Here is a 17,314-nt window from a genome sequence, read left to right on the forward strand (position 1 = left end):
TAAATCCATTTTTTTGTTTTATTGCTATGTAATTTTAAACCTATCAGAGCATAAGAATTCAGGGAGGTATAGGGAGCCATGCTTGTCTTCATTAATAAAGGCGAGAGGAGGAACACTAGAGTGAGTAGTGGAGGTGCAGAAGTGTGTGGAAAAGGCTCATGTTCCAGAACGCTCATGTAGGGACACACTTCCAGTGTGAAACCAGAAAGTAAGATGTAGGTTGAGTGGTGAAACAGCAGAGTGGGCTTGTCTTTGCCCATGAACTGGAGGAGAAACAAAACAGTTTGTCCATAAAGATACTCTTTGGATAAGTAATATACACAATAAAATTCTTGTTATAGTTGTTCTGAGTGGGTATAAGAGTTAGTCACTATTGATGCTAACAGAAGTATTTTAATTGCTTTTGCCATGAATACTGACAACACAGAGAATTTCTTGCATTTCGTTAGATATAATTTGTGCAATGTCAAAAACGCACTAACTTTCCACTACACGGTGGCTTCCCTCTAGCGGAAAGATGCTGAATAGCTGAGTAGTAGGACAGCCAGTACTATGGCAAATGATAAACACACAACAGGTAATTAACTGTGATTTGAAAAGGTTTGGAGGGCAGAGATAGATTGTATTGGAATTAATGAAAGTCTAAACATGAAATATAACCCTTGTGTAATATGTAATACTAATTACTTTACGAACCAAGTTAGAATGTTTGAAGTGTTCAGTTGGCACATTCAGTACAGAATACAAAGCATATTAGTATAGCCCTACTTATCAGTGCAGTGGAGAGCAATGATGCAGTGGATCAGCCTAAGTGTTGTTCATCTATCTAACCATGTCGAAGTCTGTACTTACTGCCACCATTCAAATTAAACTTTTGTTCACCAGTCAAAGTTACTTCCTTTGTGACTGTACGTATTTTAGTTGGCAACAACAGATAAACTACTAACTGAATCCATGCATGGAAAACCAGGGCAATCGATAGTATTTAGAAATGGAGAAAAATAGGGTTTTGTAAATGAGGGTAGAAAAAATGTATCACATTATTTTCTTCTTATTTTTTTAACAGAAATCCATACACTATCAACCAGTTAATGTTTCTGATTTGTCATATCCTTCACATTGGAAAGTAACATGAAAAATAGTAGTTAATAAAGAAGAGCAATAACATGTGAAAATTTGTTTTGTACATTATCAAACATCCACAACTATAAATTGTCTGATGTTGCAAAACTATGCATCCATTGACAAAAGCAATGACTATGGCAGAATTATTAGTTTTTGAATATTCTGAGTCTGTTTTCAGATTTTCATAGGTAGTAATAGCGTGTTTAATATGGGAGTTCAGTTTTACTTCTAGTTCTTTCCTTTTCTGATCATTTTTCTAACATGAAATTTCCTGCGATGTTTCACTCATTACATCATTGTGATTTATTTTAATAAATCAAAAATCGAATTTGAGGTTAATTTTTGTTGTTAGGTGGGGTGAAAATGGACAGGTAAAGGTCTGCCCGGATTTATTAGTAAACTTGTATTTTTTAAAATAAAACCAAATCTAATTTAATATATTATTTATAGGTTAGTTGGACTCTATATAGGACAAAATGCCTAGAACATACAAACCTAACCTAAGAGGTAAGCAGTATGTTTCACATTCAACAGAGGAAATTCAGTAGGCCTTAAAAAGTATTTCAAGAGGTCTGTCTTTAAGGAATGCAGCTGAGAAATGCAAAGTTCCCAAGCTGGTGCTGCATAGAAATAAGAAAGGCACTGAATCAAAGACAACAGCTCTAAAAATTGATGGCCACCGTGTACTGCCCAAAGCTGTGGAACATCACTTCGTGGAATGCTTAATGACGTGAGCTGAATGTGGTTACCCTCTAGATGCCTATGTTTTAAGGTGGGTAGTTAAGGTATATTTGGATTCTAAGGAACAAACTGTTTCTAAATTTAAGAACAATTTTTCAGGAAAAGATTTTGATTATAGTTTCCTGGAATGCCACAAAGGGAAGTTGGCAGAAAGAATGTGCCAAAACATTAAGAGATCCAGAAGTGCAATTACCCCTGCAACATTGAAAGCTTATTACACCAGGCTTAAGACACTCTAAAAGATGTGCCATCATCAAATATTATAAACTACCATGAAACCAATTTATCTGATGATCCTGGATGGAAGAAGATCCTTACAAAACGTGGGACGCAATATCCTGAACGTGTAATGAACCATACTAAAGGCTCGACATCAATAATGTATGCTGCTTCAGGTGATGGTGTGCTTTTACCAGAAAACATTGTATACAAGGCTTTACATATTTTGTGACAGTTGGACAATTGGAGGACCAAAAAATGCCAAATATAACCGAAGTACATCTGGTTGGTTTGACCACTATTGTTTTCAAGACTGGCTAAAAACAGTTATCATACCATATGCTTCAAAACTGCCAGGCTGGACAATTCTTCTTGGTGACAATTTGTCATCTCATTTATCCATAGATGCCATAGAGTTATGTGAGCAGAATAGTTTTGGGTTTGTCTTCTTACCCAACAATTCTACACGTCTTACTCAGCCTCTTGATGTGACCTCTTTTGCTCCTCTAAAGTCAACATGGCGTCAAGTTTTGGAGAAATGGAAAAGATGTCCTGGAAGAAAGCAGTCCTCTCTTTCAAAAGAGGCGTTTCGTCAACTTCTTAGGGAGTTAAGAGCACATTATAATAAATGCAAGAGAAAAATTTAGAAGGTCTGACATTATTCCATTAAATCTTCAGATTGTACAGGGTGATTCAAAAAGAATACCACAACTTTAAAAATGTGTATTTAATGAAAGAAACATAATATAACCTTCTGTTATACATCATTACAAAGAGTATTTAAAAAGGTTTTTTTTCACTCAAAAACAAGTTCAGAGATGTTCAATATGGCCCACTCCAGAGACTCGAGCAATATCAACCCGATACTCCAACTCGTTCCACACTCTCTGTAGCATATCAGGCGTAACAGTTTGGATAGCTGCTGTTATTTCTCGTTTCAAATCATCAATGGTGGCTGGGAGAGGTGGCCAAAACACCATATCCGTAACATACCCCTATAAGAAAAAATCGCAGGGGGTAAGATCAGGGCTTCTTGGAGCCTCGTTCTCGGCCGTCCAGAACTTTTCCCTTTGCACAAACACCCATTCTCTGTAAACTGTTTATACCAACGTTTAATACACCACATATCAGGAGGTTTAACACCATACTTCGTTCGAAATGCACGCTGAACAACTGTCGTCGATTCACTTCTGCCTTACTCAATAACACAAAAAGCTTTCTGTTGAGCGGTCGCCATCTTAGCATCAACTGACGCTGACGCCTGGTCAACAGCGCCTCAAGCGAACAAATGTACAACTAAATGAAACTTTATAGCTCCCTTAATTCGTCGACAGATAGTGCTTAGCTCTGCCTTTTGTCGTTGCAGAGTTTTTAATTCCTAAAGTTGTGGTATTCTTTTTGAATAACCCTGTATTAGACAGGCTTCCTGCTCCTGATTATACAACTGCAGATAAGAATTTAACAAATTACTCAATTGTTTCACTATTGAAAGAGATAAGATATGACGGGCCCGAGGACAGAGTGCTCAAGAACAGAATAAATGTGGACCCTGGTAAGAGTGTTTCTGGTGTTGATCTGTGTCCAAATGTCAGTGGTGAAGAATCAGAAGATGAATGCCAGGCATTAGAAAATGAAATGAACAGATCTTCAGATTCTATACCTGAGCAAGAAATTGTCGAAGAAAGCAATTATGTGAAGATGAATGGCCTGACAGTTACAGGAGTTTATCAGCTGCCACAAGAGAAAATCTTAAAACAAAATGACTCGATTTTGGTGGAATTCAGTGAATGCTGTGCTACTTCATCTAAAAAGGTCTCTTACCCCCGGTTCATAGGTATGGTGATATGGTGATACATGTACAGAATGAGAAAGACATTGAAGCATCATTTCTTAAATTCACTGAAATCAGAATCAATTCAGGATCAATTTTTAAGTGGCCAGAGAAAGAAGACCGCTGCCTAATCAAGAGACACTGGGCAGTAGGAGGTCTACTTCACCCAAAACTCCTTTGAAGAGGCCTAATGAACTTCAATACTACATCATAAGTTACTGTAAGCTAAAAATAAACTTTATTCAGTTTGATATATTTACATCTTATTTTAAAACCTTCTCTGGTGTCCCTATTCATCCTCCTAAGCGATGTATAGGGACAGTGAATAAAACAACACAGTAAGATATATTCTGTCCCTATTCACCCCGTCTGTACGGTGAAATGGGACAGCCCCTATTTTTAAAAAATTATGTGGTGTTCTTTGAATTAAAAATTATAAAACTACATAAATAAGTACCTTATACTGATGGACATCACATGGATGGAACATTGTGGGGAGGCGAGTAAGTTACTTCACTGGTTTAAAGTTTTGATGCCGTCTTTAATCAAGTGAGCCTGGCAACTAATTTGGTGGTCAGCCAGAAAGCGAAGGGAAACATATTGACCTTAGTTTCCAGTCTGCACGGCCACATTCCGGTCCAGCCCACTGAAATAAAAGTGTCTATTTCCCATTTCTTTGCGGGATCAGGACTATGACTTCAGTAAAAGTTTAAGTTCCAATCAAGATTTAATTTAATTAAGTTTCTCACAAACAACACATAAAATTGCGTTATGTTCAATTGAAAACAATTCATTCTAATCTAACAGCACCTTTGGCAGTTCAGAGGCGACCTCTACGGTAACTTCCTACCTGATTATTTTTCGCCCTGACTAACATCCCTCAATTGAAAGTTCACAATAAATGTTCAAAATTAATGCTCGCCATAAAAGTGGAAATTAATTCACCACTTACCACGCGGAATTGAATTTCACACAGACGCCACACTAACAGTTATTTTACCGAATTCTAAACGATCCAGGACGGTGTACAGTCCTCGCGAGTTCACTATCCGTTTGCACTGCCAAATACGCGCTTGTCACAGCTCGGCTCTGACGTCATCCGAGGCAGAGCGCGACCAGACGTTTAACTGGCGTGGACCTCACAGTGTCTGAGAGCGAAGTGAACCTTGTACTGCTTCAGGGGCTGTATTTATAAGGTGCCGGTGCGGACTGCCGAGAAAAAACCTCGTGTCTCTATTTGCATACGGCGGCAGTCTACAAACGACCGCTATCTCGGGCACATAATCTTTAATAATATAGTTACCAATTACTTCAGAAACTTAATTTTTGCTGGTATGCAGATAAGCAGTTTGAAAGCACGTAGAAAGTTTCAGCTTGCTAGAATGGAAGCTTTGCTTAATAGAATTTATTTAGTGGAACTAATGGTAGATTGTTGCCTCTGAACCATACCTTTGCTAAGACTTATATCAGTTGCTATTTGTGTTACAAGTCTTAAACTTGGTGTAGCTCAATTATTTGATATATTTGATCATCAGGTTTAACCAAAATCCTCTATCATTAAAATTTCAAATACTTAATCTACAACACTTATTTACATTTTAGTTACAAAATTAGTTTTTATTTAATTACTCAAAAACTATAAGAGGTAGATTAACGTGGACTCTCTGTTATTTTTTTGGGGTGTACTGAAGCATAAAACAAATTTTCAAGTTTCTAAGTCTATTATTTAGCGTCTCTGATTTTTCCGAAAAACGTGGATTCTGGCGTTAATTTTTGTTTTATGGTTTTGGAAACCAGCATCACTTATTTATAGTTTCTAACTGCACCTTCTGACCAAATTCTGGCTTCCTAGCGTCATCATTTAGCGCCTCTGATTTTTCTCTTAAAACGGCATTTTTCCGTAAACTATTAAGTTTAGAACATCAAGACTTGGTATTTGGAACATTATTACACTAAACTATAATTTAACAAAGTTTTAAACATAAATTTTGATTTTTAATTTCATACTAAATTGTGGTGCAGTACTTGTGCGCTACATGCAGACGCGTTAAGGTGACGTGGCGCTACTAGCAGTGAACTGGGGTAAGTCCCGGCGCACTCGCTCGCCTCTCTATCTCACACATGATACAGCGCTTGGTTTGCTTCAACATTAACTCAAATTTTATTCCAAATGTGTGATTACTACTTAAAGACCACAAAAAGTGTCCGTATTCATCCCATTCTATGGTATTCTCACTTCATATGTTTCCTCTACGTCAGTACTGTTGCGAGATTGAATGTAATCATCAATCGTATCTTCAACATCTCCATCATTTCAGTTACTGTGCATTTGCGAAAGTAATTCAAGAGTTTCAGTAAGAGGTTTAAATATTTCTCCAAGAGACAAGTCTTCATAATATCTATCAAATCGCATTATGTAAGTAAATGATTTTAAATATCGTCAACACGTTGTCCACTAACAAGATTTTGAGACAGTATTCTACTTACGTATTGTGACTTGTTACAATCTATTTTTCTTTCATCTCTGTATGTTTCTAATTACCACATTCCCTGTAGCTAACTTGATGATTTTACTCTAGAAATTTTCGGATTTTGTGTTAACCTGTTGAAAATTCCTCTCAAATTTTGTGTTAATGATTCTACACTGAATGGCCAAAGAAACTGGTATAGCGTATTTAAATACAGAGATATGTAAACAGGCAGAATACGGCGCTGTGGTCGGCAAAGTCTATATAAGATTTTTTTTTTAAAGTCAGTACCACTATTAGACTATTTTTATTTACATCTATATAAGTCAATAAGTGTCTGGCGCAGTTGTTAGATCGGTTACTGCTGCTGCAACGGCAGGTTATCAAGATTTAAATGATTTCGAACGTGATGTTATATTCGTTTCACGAGCGATGTATCTCTTGTTTAGCGATGAAGTGGGGATTTTCCCGTACGATTATTTCACGAGTGCACCGTGGATATAAAAAATCCGTTAAAACATCAAATCTCTGACATCGCCCAGAAAAAGGTCCTGCAAGAACAGGACCTACAACGACTGAAGAGAATCGTTCAGCGTGACAGGAGTGCAACCCTTCCGCAAATTGCTGCAGATTTCAATGCTGAGCCATCAACAAGTGTCATCGTGCAAACCATTCAACAAATCATAATCGATATGAGTTTTTGGAGCCGAAGGCCAATTCGTGTACCCTTGATGACTGCACGACACAAAGCTTTAGGCCTTGCTTGGGCCTGTCAACATCGACATTCTACTGGTGATGACTGGAAACATGTTGCCTTGTCAGACGACTGTCGTTTCAACTTGTATCGAGTGGATGGACTTGTGTGGGTATGGAGATAACCTCATGAATCCATGATCCCTGCATGTTAGCAGGGGACTGTTCAAGCTGGTGGAGGCTCTGTAATGGTGTGGAACAAGTGGAGTTCGAGTGATATGTGACCCCTGATACGTCTAGATACGACTCTGACAGGTGTCACGTTCATAAGCATCCTATCTCTTTACCTACATCCATTCATGTCCATTACGCATTTCGACGGACTTGGGCAATTCCAGTAGGACAATGCGACACCCCAAACGTCCAGAATTGCTACAGAGTGGCTTCAGGCAAATTCTTCTGAATTTAAATACTTAAGCTGGCCACCAAACTCCCCAGACACGAACATTATTGATCATATCTGGGATGCCTTGCAACGTGCTGTTCAGATGATATCTTCACCCCCTCGTACTCTTACGAATTTATGGACAGCCCTGCAGGATTGATGGCGTCAATTCCCTTCAGCACTACTTCAGATAGTCGAGTCCATGCCACGCTGTGTTGTGGCACTGCTACACGCTCGCAGGGGCCCTACACAATATTAGGCAGGTGTATCAGTTTCTTTGGCTCTTCATTGTAGTATGGTTTTCTATCTGGACATTTGTATCCTTGAGACTGTCGTTTATAGTTTCAGCTTTTCCATCTTTATACAGGCGGATGTTCTGTCAGTGCACCTTCTCCCCGTGAATATTTGATATGTGAATTTGTCCATTGTGTAATCTATAATGGTGTAATTATCCCTTTTGTGCATGTATAAGGTGGGGTGGTTGAATTGTTTGTGGAAATATCTGAGACACTATAACTCAGATGAAAAAAAGGAGGTTGCGATAAAAGTTCTTCGTCGCGAAAGGGGACATCCAGTGACACTATAGTCGACCCACCTGCCCCACCCCAAGGAGTGGGATGAGAGTCAACTTTGAAATCTTCAATAGGAATGCACAATTTTTATTGCGGATTCGGATTCTCTGAAGAAAAAAAAAACGTAGCTTTTGTATGGACCAATTTTATCGTTGTGTGATGGATGGCGCTGTAACCGATACGAATGAAACTGTTGAAAAGAGATACGAGAATTTCAGTATATCAATTGTGGATGAAGAACTGCGACTGTGGCTTAAACTGGCGTTTATTTGGTAATAAATATGCAACCAGTTGTTTTTTCACGATTTATTCAAACATGAACATGTTTTCGAGCCACTGCAGCCTCATCTTCAGGTGGAGGTGTTACAGAAACGTTATCTTGTGGACTGAGTGTAGCTGGATGCTGTGCTGGTATTGCTGGCGGAAATTTAGCAATCGGTGACGAAACATTTGCGAATCCATAAGTTTTTTTATGTTTTAGGTACTTACAGTGCACTGCCTTGAGGTATTCACACCAGATAGCTTCTTATAACGTGCATTATTTCGCCATGTACACAAATAAACACAGTATGTAGCTACACTTGGCTTTACACTGGCTCACAGGGTGTAAACATTCGATGTGTTTACAAAGAATACGGATATGACAGATAATGCACTTTTACTACATAATAGTGTTAGGTAAGAGACGCATTGTATTATATACTAATATTACTAGCACAGGTTTGACATTTCTGTAAATGTTGCTTGCTGCATACAAAAGGTAAACAGCTAGAGGTGAGTATTTAATGCATAATTAAAAACTTTTTGTTACAGAATACCATAGTAATTACACGTCAGCTAGAAAGACTTGCAGTATGGCGACCGAGCCCCGAAGGGGATATACCGGCCAATAAATGCCATATGATCATTTCACTGATTAGTTCCATTGATTAAAATTCCGCTCCCCTCGAGCTCTATACGTTTCGCTTCAGCAAATACTCCCTGCTCAAAACAACTTGCTACTACTATTAATTTTTCGTAGGTGGAGAAGGTCCAATTCATCCCGACCCATTGCAAGATCAATTTGGGCTTCATGATGTTCCTTGGACAGTCTGTTTCTTCCCTCCTGGCTAAAAATAAGTGCACCGTGCACGTGTCCGGATTGTGCTTATCACCCTGGCTGGACATACCGTTACCTTCCCTCTTGGAAAAGGCTGCTGTCCCTAGCAGGCTTACAATACTCGAAAACACAAACAACATATGAAAATACAATGCCTAATTAATCCACTCAAACCCATAGATACGTAACAAGAAAACAAAAAACTATAAATACCCCACAACTTTCTGCATCATAAAGCATACGGTACATCTTGCTGTAATCTATCTTCCTGGTTTCCTCTGCGCTGAACACCTCTCTTCACTCTCTCTTTCTTCCTCTTCCCTTCCTGTGACATGCCTGGAATCACATCGGGACAACCCTTAAATGGCTACAACTGCCCAATGTGTACTATCGTCGTTCTAGTTGGCAGCTGAAGCTTAACATTAACGGGGAATGTGGTTTCAACTGCTTGGTATGGCCCTTGGTACCTTGTGACGAACTTCTTCGTTTTCCCTTTTGGCCTATAGGGGCTGGATAACATTACCCATTGCCCTACTCTATACTGCGGTAACCTTCCTTTGCGCTTCACTGCGTCTTCCTGCCTTTCTAAAGCCTTCGTATTCGCCTTTCGTACCCGTTTCCAAACATCCCGAATTGTTCTCGCGAATTGACGTACAGATTCACCAGTCCTTCCTTTCTGTAGCTTCACTAAATGAAACGGTGACTGCATCTTTCGCCCTTACACTACCTCATACGGAGACAAACTAGTATTGGTATAACTTTTGCAGTGCATGCACATGCAATATGCTTCAAATACTTGTCCCATTGACGGTGATGAGAATTCACATAAAAGCTCAGCATCTTCCCAATTGTTCTGTGTACCCATTCTGTCCTTCCGTTCGCCTGTGGATGCAATGTGCTCGTCCTCAGCTTCTTTACGTTCAACAATTTACACAGTTCCTTCATTAAATCCGACGTGAAGTTGGTCCCTTGGTTAGTAATTATTGTCTCCGGTACACCAAACTTCAAAATCCAGTTGTTTATTAATGCTTGTGAGACCATTGCTGCCTGTTGAATTGGCATAGCCACCATCTCCACATACCTCACATACCTCAAAAAATTGTCTATTATTGTCAGAACGAATCTGTTCCCCGATGGTGTTGACTGAAAGGTACTAAGACATCAATCCCCAACATAGAAAATGGACATGTCGCTTCCAGCAATCGTTGTAGCTGTATCTGTTTCTGAAACAAATCTGTTCTCTGCGCACATGGTATACAATCTTGACTTACTGATCCACATCCACTTTCCTATCTCTACACCAATACCTCTCCGCCACTCTCCTATTCATAGTTCTACACCCGCCATGACCAGATAACACATGATCATGTGCTTCCTTTAAAACTTCATCTCTCAGTTTCGCTGGCACTACTACCCTTGGCTCTAACTTCATTTCCCTACAGAGAAGACCGTCGTACATATTAAATTGTGGCTGTGTCCAATCTAATTTACAATTGTTGTCAGCATCCTGTAATTCTTGCCATACTGCTAGGTCTCAACCTATGACTTCTACTTTTGGCACTTTTCTACTCCGTGTATCCGTATTACCGTGCTTCTTCCCAGGCTTGTGCACGACCTCGTAGTCGAATTCACTAAGCCTCACAGCCCACCTAGCGAGTCTAGTGGACGGATCCTTCAACCCCAACAACCACTTCAATGCAGCATGATCTGTCACAACCCTAAATCTTCTCCCATATAAATAACATTTAAAATATGTGATTCTATAGATTACGCTAAGCATCTCCCTCTCTGTTGTTAAGTAATTCCTCTCTAATGCATTCAACTGCCAAGATGCATAGGCTACATGGTGTTCTTTCCCATGAATTTCCTAACTGAGAACACACCCTAATGCCTGATTTGATGCATCGCATGCTGAATAAATTCCTTTTCAAAATCTGAAAACACAAGAACCGGACGTGATGTTAACACTTCTTTCATTTTGTCAAACGCTTTCTGGCACTCTTCTGTCCACTCAATTTTCACACCCTTCCATAACAATTGCGTCAATGGCTGTGCTAAATCTGCAATACCCTTCACGAACTTTCGATAGAAATTGCAAATTCCGACGAATGATTGCACTTACTTAACTGTTTTCGGCTCCCAAAAATCCCTTACGGCCTGTACCAACCTCGGATCTGTTCGCACTCCGTCTTTACTGATGATATGACCTAAATACTTCACTTCTTCCAATCCAAAATGACACTTCTCCACGCTCAACGTTAAACGAGCTACTCTTAACCTCATAAAGACTTCCCTTAACCGCTGTCTATGCTGCTCCATACTACTTGACACCATATGTCATCCAAATAGACAAGACACTGCCGTGGTTTCAAACCCCTTAACACACTGTCTAGCAACCTCTGAAACGTTGCCGGAGCGTTTTTCAAACCGAACGGCATTCTGATGTACTGGTAATGGCCTCCAGGAGTAGAGAACGCAGTTTTTGGACGATCCTCTGGAGCCACCTCTAACTGATGATAACCACTTGTCAAACCCATCGTAGAAAAGTACTGGCACTGTCCTAAGTGATCCAAAGTCTCCGATATGTTTGGAATGGGGTATGCATCCGTTACTGTCTTATTATTGGGGTATCGGTAGTCACAACAGAACCTGTATTTCTTAGTCCCATCCATAGATTTTTTTAGGCACAATGACAACGACCGCTCCCCAGCAACTATTACTATGCTCTATAATACCCTCCGCAAGCTGATGATCAATGAAATCCTCCACAATCGGCTGCAAATACCTTGGTATTCTGTATGGTTTACGGTAAACAGGTGCTTCGTTTCCTGTTGGTATCCTATGTTGAACTAATGGAGTTGCTGGTAATGGCCCTTGCGAAAAAAACAAATCCGTAAATTCCCACAACAATTCTTCCATATGCTCTTTTTCTCCTCCTTCCAAATGTTGTTCAAATGTGTTTGAAATCTTACGGGACTTAACTGCTAAGGTCATCAGTCCCTAAGCTTACACACTATTTAACCTAATTTATCCTAAGGACAAAAACAAACATCCTTGCCCGAGGGAGGACTCGAACCTCCGCCGGGACCAGCCTCACACTCCATGACTGCAGCGCCTTAGACCGCACGGCTAATCCCGCGCGGCCCCATCCTTGCAAATGCTTAACTTTGTTACACAATGCAGTTCTATCGGCAGTTGGTGGTTGATCGTTACGCCTACCTCTCGACACCAGTCTTCGTCATCTGGTACATCCAAATTCACCATTAAAACTCCTTTTCTCAAAATCGCGTCTACAGCACTAAAATATCCACGTCCACTGGGCCTACTCGCCCGCAGTTTGGCTCGAATGTATGCATACAATACTACGTTTCTCAAAACAACCTAATGGATGCAAAAATTTATTTTCCTCCAATGGTCCAATAACACAAACAGTACCCACAGGTAGATTTGACTTTACACTTACTCAAAGCGACTTCCCGGTGCCACTAGACCCACACTCATGCAAATTAAGCCTTAATGCTAATGTAAGCAGTTCAATTGGTTTGTTCATTATGTTGAACGCCCCTTGCGACAGCTCTGCATCGACAACAGTTTCCCCTAGCTGAAATAACATTCCACCAAGTTCCACAGTTCGTTGTCCAAGGTGAATTTTGGCATGATGTTCATGCAAGAAATCTACTCTTAGGATCATGTCGTATCCCTCGCTTACCCATGGTACTACCTCCATGCATGCATCAAATCGAACTTTCCCTATGCGAAAGACAACTGTCACTGATCCCAAAGGTGTGACCTCCTTATCTTCTACTCCACGCAACTTATAATGTGGTGGGTCTAACTTCCTTCATCCCATTAAACTCTTAGTAGCCACTGACACTGGCGCTCCTGTGACCAACAAAATCTTAAACTTTATAGTTTCTGTGGATCCTACCACTGAAGCGCTATTCTGTTTCTTGTTCTTCTGTAAAAGCCCCTCCTTCAACTGCTTAAACTGTCCCACCTTCCTTAAGGCCTCAGTACACCTTACATATCTCATCGCTTCACTCATTAATCTAATCTTGGCTACATGTAACAACTGCTCATCAGACCAACAATTCATCACAAACGAACACACATCCTCAGATGCCTTGCCAGAAAACGGAATAATTAAACTCACGGTGGCTGGACCAATCTCTTGCTGCGGCACCCTAGGCAAAAACGACTGATTCGATGCAGTTTCCAGCTCACTTCTAGATGTTAATTCATTTCTTAACTGCTTATTGTCCGCTGTCAATTGTGCTACCTTTTCCAACAAAATCCATACCACTTCTTGTTCCAACACACCTTGCATCCCTGACTCTGCCATTGCATTGCTTTTGTTCCCAGTTAGTCCTGAAACAAAACATTTAAGTACAAGAATAACCTGGTTTCCTACAGCTCCATATAATCACCCTCAGTATCATCATACACCAATTCAAAAGTAATCACATGCCACGAAAAACAACATCTTATTGCCCCAAACACACTAACACTTGTTCTTACAAAAAAAAGAAAGAAGACATCCAACACTCAAAAAGAAAAATATGTCAACACTCACCACATTTTGTGACAGTAATGCAGGTGGTGGCCTCAAACAATGTACTGTACAGACGACGCCCGCTTTTCTGACACCAGATGTAGAGGATATGTTGGACAAGGATGGAATCTGTCAGGTTGCGCCCTATTAAAACTCGTCCGAGTTTCCCAAGTGATTTATTATTTCCAGCTACAGTCCCCCCGTTCCTCTCGGTCTGTGTCACCGGGTCCCGCAATGCTGAGGACACAACTTCGCTGTCTGCAAAACGGCTTGGTGTGTAATGGTTGCCTCAGCGACCTGTGCCACTCACTGCCACGTCCCTATTGTCTTAGTGCCACTCATGGGAAGCTTTAAGGTGGCCGGGGCATGCTTCCTCGCCGGCGTGGCTAAGATCGCGGCAACAACAAGCGCCCATGAACCGGCATCCGAATCTGCGGCCCTCGCCTTGGGATGTCTCCAGTGTGTGTTGGGAACCAACAAGACTGCCCGCAGTAGCAAGCCTCGGCGTGGCCCACCGCTGGCTGGCTACGGACCCCGAGTTGGCCTCAGAGGCTCGAAGCAGCGACCCGCCATGGACTGGAATGCTGGCACCCCATCTGCTGCTGTGTGTAGCTGGTGGTGTGACAGGCCTCACTGTCCAGGAGAGCTGTCACACTTCAATCCCTTGTTAGTGAACTGGCGCCTATTTATACGCGGCTGTGCACCTCTGCTTTGCTGACTTGCTGCTCCGAGTCATGTACTCACAATGCCTGGGTTGGGCCAGTGGACACCTTCTCCCTGTAACTTGCGCCATGCACACCGCTGCGTTTACTCTTTTCAGGGGGTCTACAGCCCTGTGGCCTCCATTATAGTTCGCAGCCACTGGTAGCGTAACTTACTGTCAACGATCTCGCGCATGGCTGTAACTCGTGAGCTCAGTGCTGCTACAGTATTCTTTGTAAAAAACATCGAATGTTTACATCCTGTGAGCCAGTATAAAGCCAAGTGTAGCTACATACTGTGTTTATTTGTGTAAATGGCGTAATAATGCACGTTATTAGAAGCAATCTGATGTGAATACCACAAGGCAGTGCACTATAAGTACCTAAAACATAAAAAACTTACGGATTCGTAAATGTTTCGTCACCGATAACTAAATTTCCGTAATTACCGCTAGCAACACCAGCACTTCATCCAGCTACACTTGGTCCACAGGATAACAGTAACACCTTCATCTGAAGATGAGCCTGCAGTGGCTCAAAAACATGTTGATGGTTGAAGAAAACGTAAAAAAGCGTCTGGTTGCATATTTATTACCAAATAAATACCAGATAGGGGAATGTTTGCTATGTTAACCATTGTCTGTGATACATTTTATACCATTCAAATAACCGACTGTGATGCATGGACGGCGAACATGCGTTGCTGTCTGTGGTCAGACTCTCGCTGTAGGTGCAACACCTCTAGGTGCAAAGATGTAATTCCAATCTGTCAAGCATGACTGAGGCTGTATTGTGAACGACGGTCATGGAAATGGTGGCGCAAAGCGATTATGGTTCCCTTTACTGCAAATGTTCGAACCGCTAACACCTGTTCCTACGTGTGCGATTATCTTGACGATTGCAAAGCCGCTAGATCTTATTGCTTCGTACTTGGCATCATATAGGCATGTAGGAGAAGCTCGTTGATGGTGTGCGAACCTTTTTCCTGAGAAGAATGTTCCTTCTGTAACGTTATTTCACAATATTATCCAACGGTATTACCCACCTGGAAGGGTTCATTCGGCATGAAGAATCCGATCACTGCCTGCGATGGACAAAAATGCCACAGTGGATGTTTTGGCTGTAACTGCTGCATATCTTCACACTAGTTTGTGGCAGATTGCACACGTTAAAGGAGTTTCTGTGCATACTGCGTGAATGAACACAAATACCCCATCCATATCACCTTTCGTTGCATGAAGCCGTACATGGGGCGACTTTCAATGCCACTTGAACTTTTGCAGTTGGATACAACAAAAACTAGCAGCCAATGATGATTTTCATTCACAGGTACTTTTCTCTGATGAAGCAACGTTTACGAATTGTGGTCACGTGAACAGGCATAATATGCATTACTGGACAGTGGAGAGCCCCCACCGGTTAAGGCAAGCCGAACTTCGACACCCCTGGAATGTTGGTGTCTTTGGTACCCCTCAATTGGTCCATACTTCAATGTTCGTAATGTGTATGCTCGAATGTATGGCGACTTTTTAGATTATATTTTGCCAGTGCTACTGGAAGATGTTTCACTTCAAACACGAATGGATATGGTGTTTCAACACAATGACTGTTCAACTCAATATTCTTGGAACTCTCATGAAGTTCTGGATCGACGCTATCTTGGTCGATAGACTGCAAAAGGAGGCCCTCACGAGAGTCCTGCTTGTTCACCCGATTTGACCCCTCCTGAGCTTTTTCCCTGTGGGGAGCGCTAAAAAATAAATGTTAAATGGAAGTACCAACAACCCCGGCCAATTTGCAGTGAAACATCACTAAACATGCAAGCATTGGTGAAGAGATACTTAGAGACCTAAGATTGTCTTTCAGAAATAGGGTCCAATGTGTATGGGAGCAAACAGATTTGTGAGAGGCAAGGGGACAGCCTATGACAAGCAACCCGATGGTGTGAGACAAGGGGACACAACTAAAACAAGTACGCCAATGGTTAGAAGCAAAGGAAATCACTTAAAACAAGCACCTAGATGATGAAAGGTAAGGGGACTGACATTAAAAAAGCACCCTGATGGGGACAAAATGCTTCTATGTCCATGTCATTGTTCCCGGGTGACATTAATTGTGGCTGTTACTGCACTGATAAACAAACCTATGATCTGTTCTAACCATTCTTTTCACTTTGGGGACATCTGTAAAGGTAATTATACCAATAACATGGACACAGTAATGTGTTATGGTTGGTTTGCTGTAAAATACTGGTGTCGCCTTACAGGATCTAAAGTACCGCCATCTACCCTTTTGGGATCCTAATCTGTTGGGTAATTTCCTGAGATACTATTGTGTTTCAACAGATTGTAACTCATTTTGATTTGTGTGGATTACAGTGCCATCTATTGCGCAACAATAAAATTGTTCTGCACAAAAGTTACATTTTTTTTTTCCAGAGAATCTACATACACAATGAAAATTGGAGGTTCCTCCCTCCCACGCCTGGGGGTGGGGCAACGGTGGTAGAATGGATGTCTCTCTTTGAGCTAAACAACTGTTTTTACAACCCTATTTGTAATCCGATATGTAAGAATTGGAAAATTGGTAGTATTTCACTTCTTAGTATCACTAAAAGCCAATAATTTTCAAAAGAAAATATCATTCTATACATGACCTACAGGTCATGTGGCATACGTGTACAGCAGCATAAGTAACTGTAGCCCTTTTATCAAATACAGGTCTCTACAAAGCTAAAATAGTCAAATGTATGAAATTCTTATTTATTTCTGTTTATTACAATTTTAAGGAATTTTCGGTTAGGAAACAATTAACAGAAATCAGAGCTTGTACACACAATTTATTTATTCTGTCAAGGATTTTTATGAA

This window comes from Schistocerca cancellata, chromosome 4, assembly GCF_023864275.1.
Source record: "Schistocerca cancellata isolate TAMUIC-IGC-003103 chromosome 4, iqSchCanc2.1, whole genome shotgun sequence".
Lineage (NCBI taxonomy): Eukaryota > Metazoa > Arthropoda > Insecta > Orthoptera > Acrididae > Schistocerca > Schistocerca cancellata.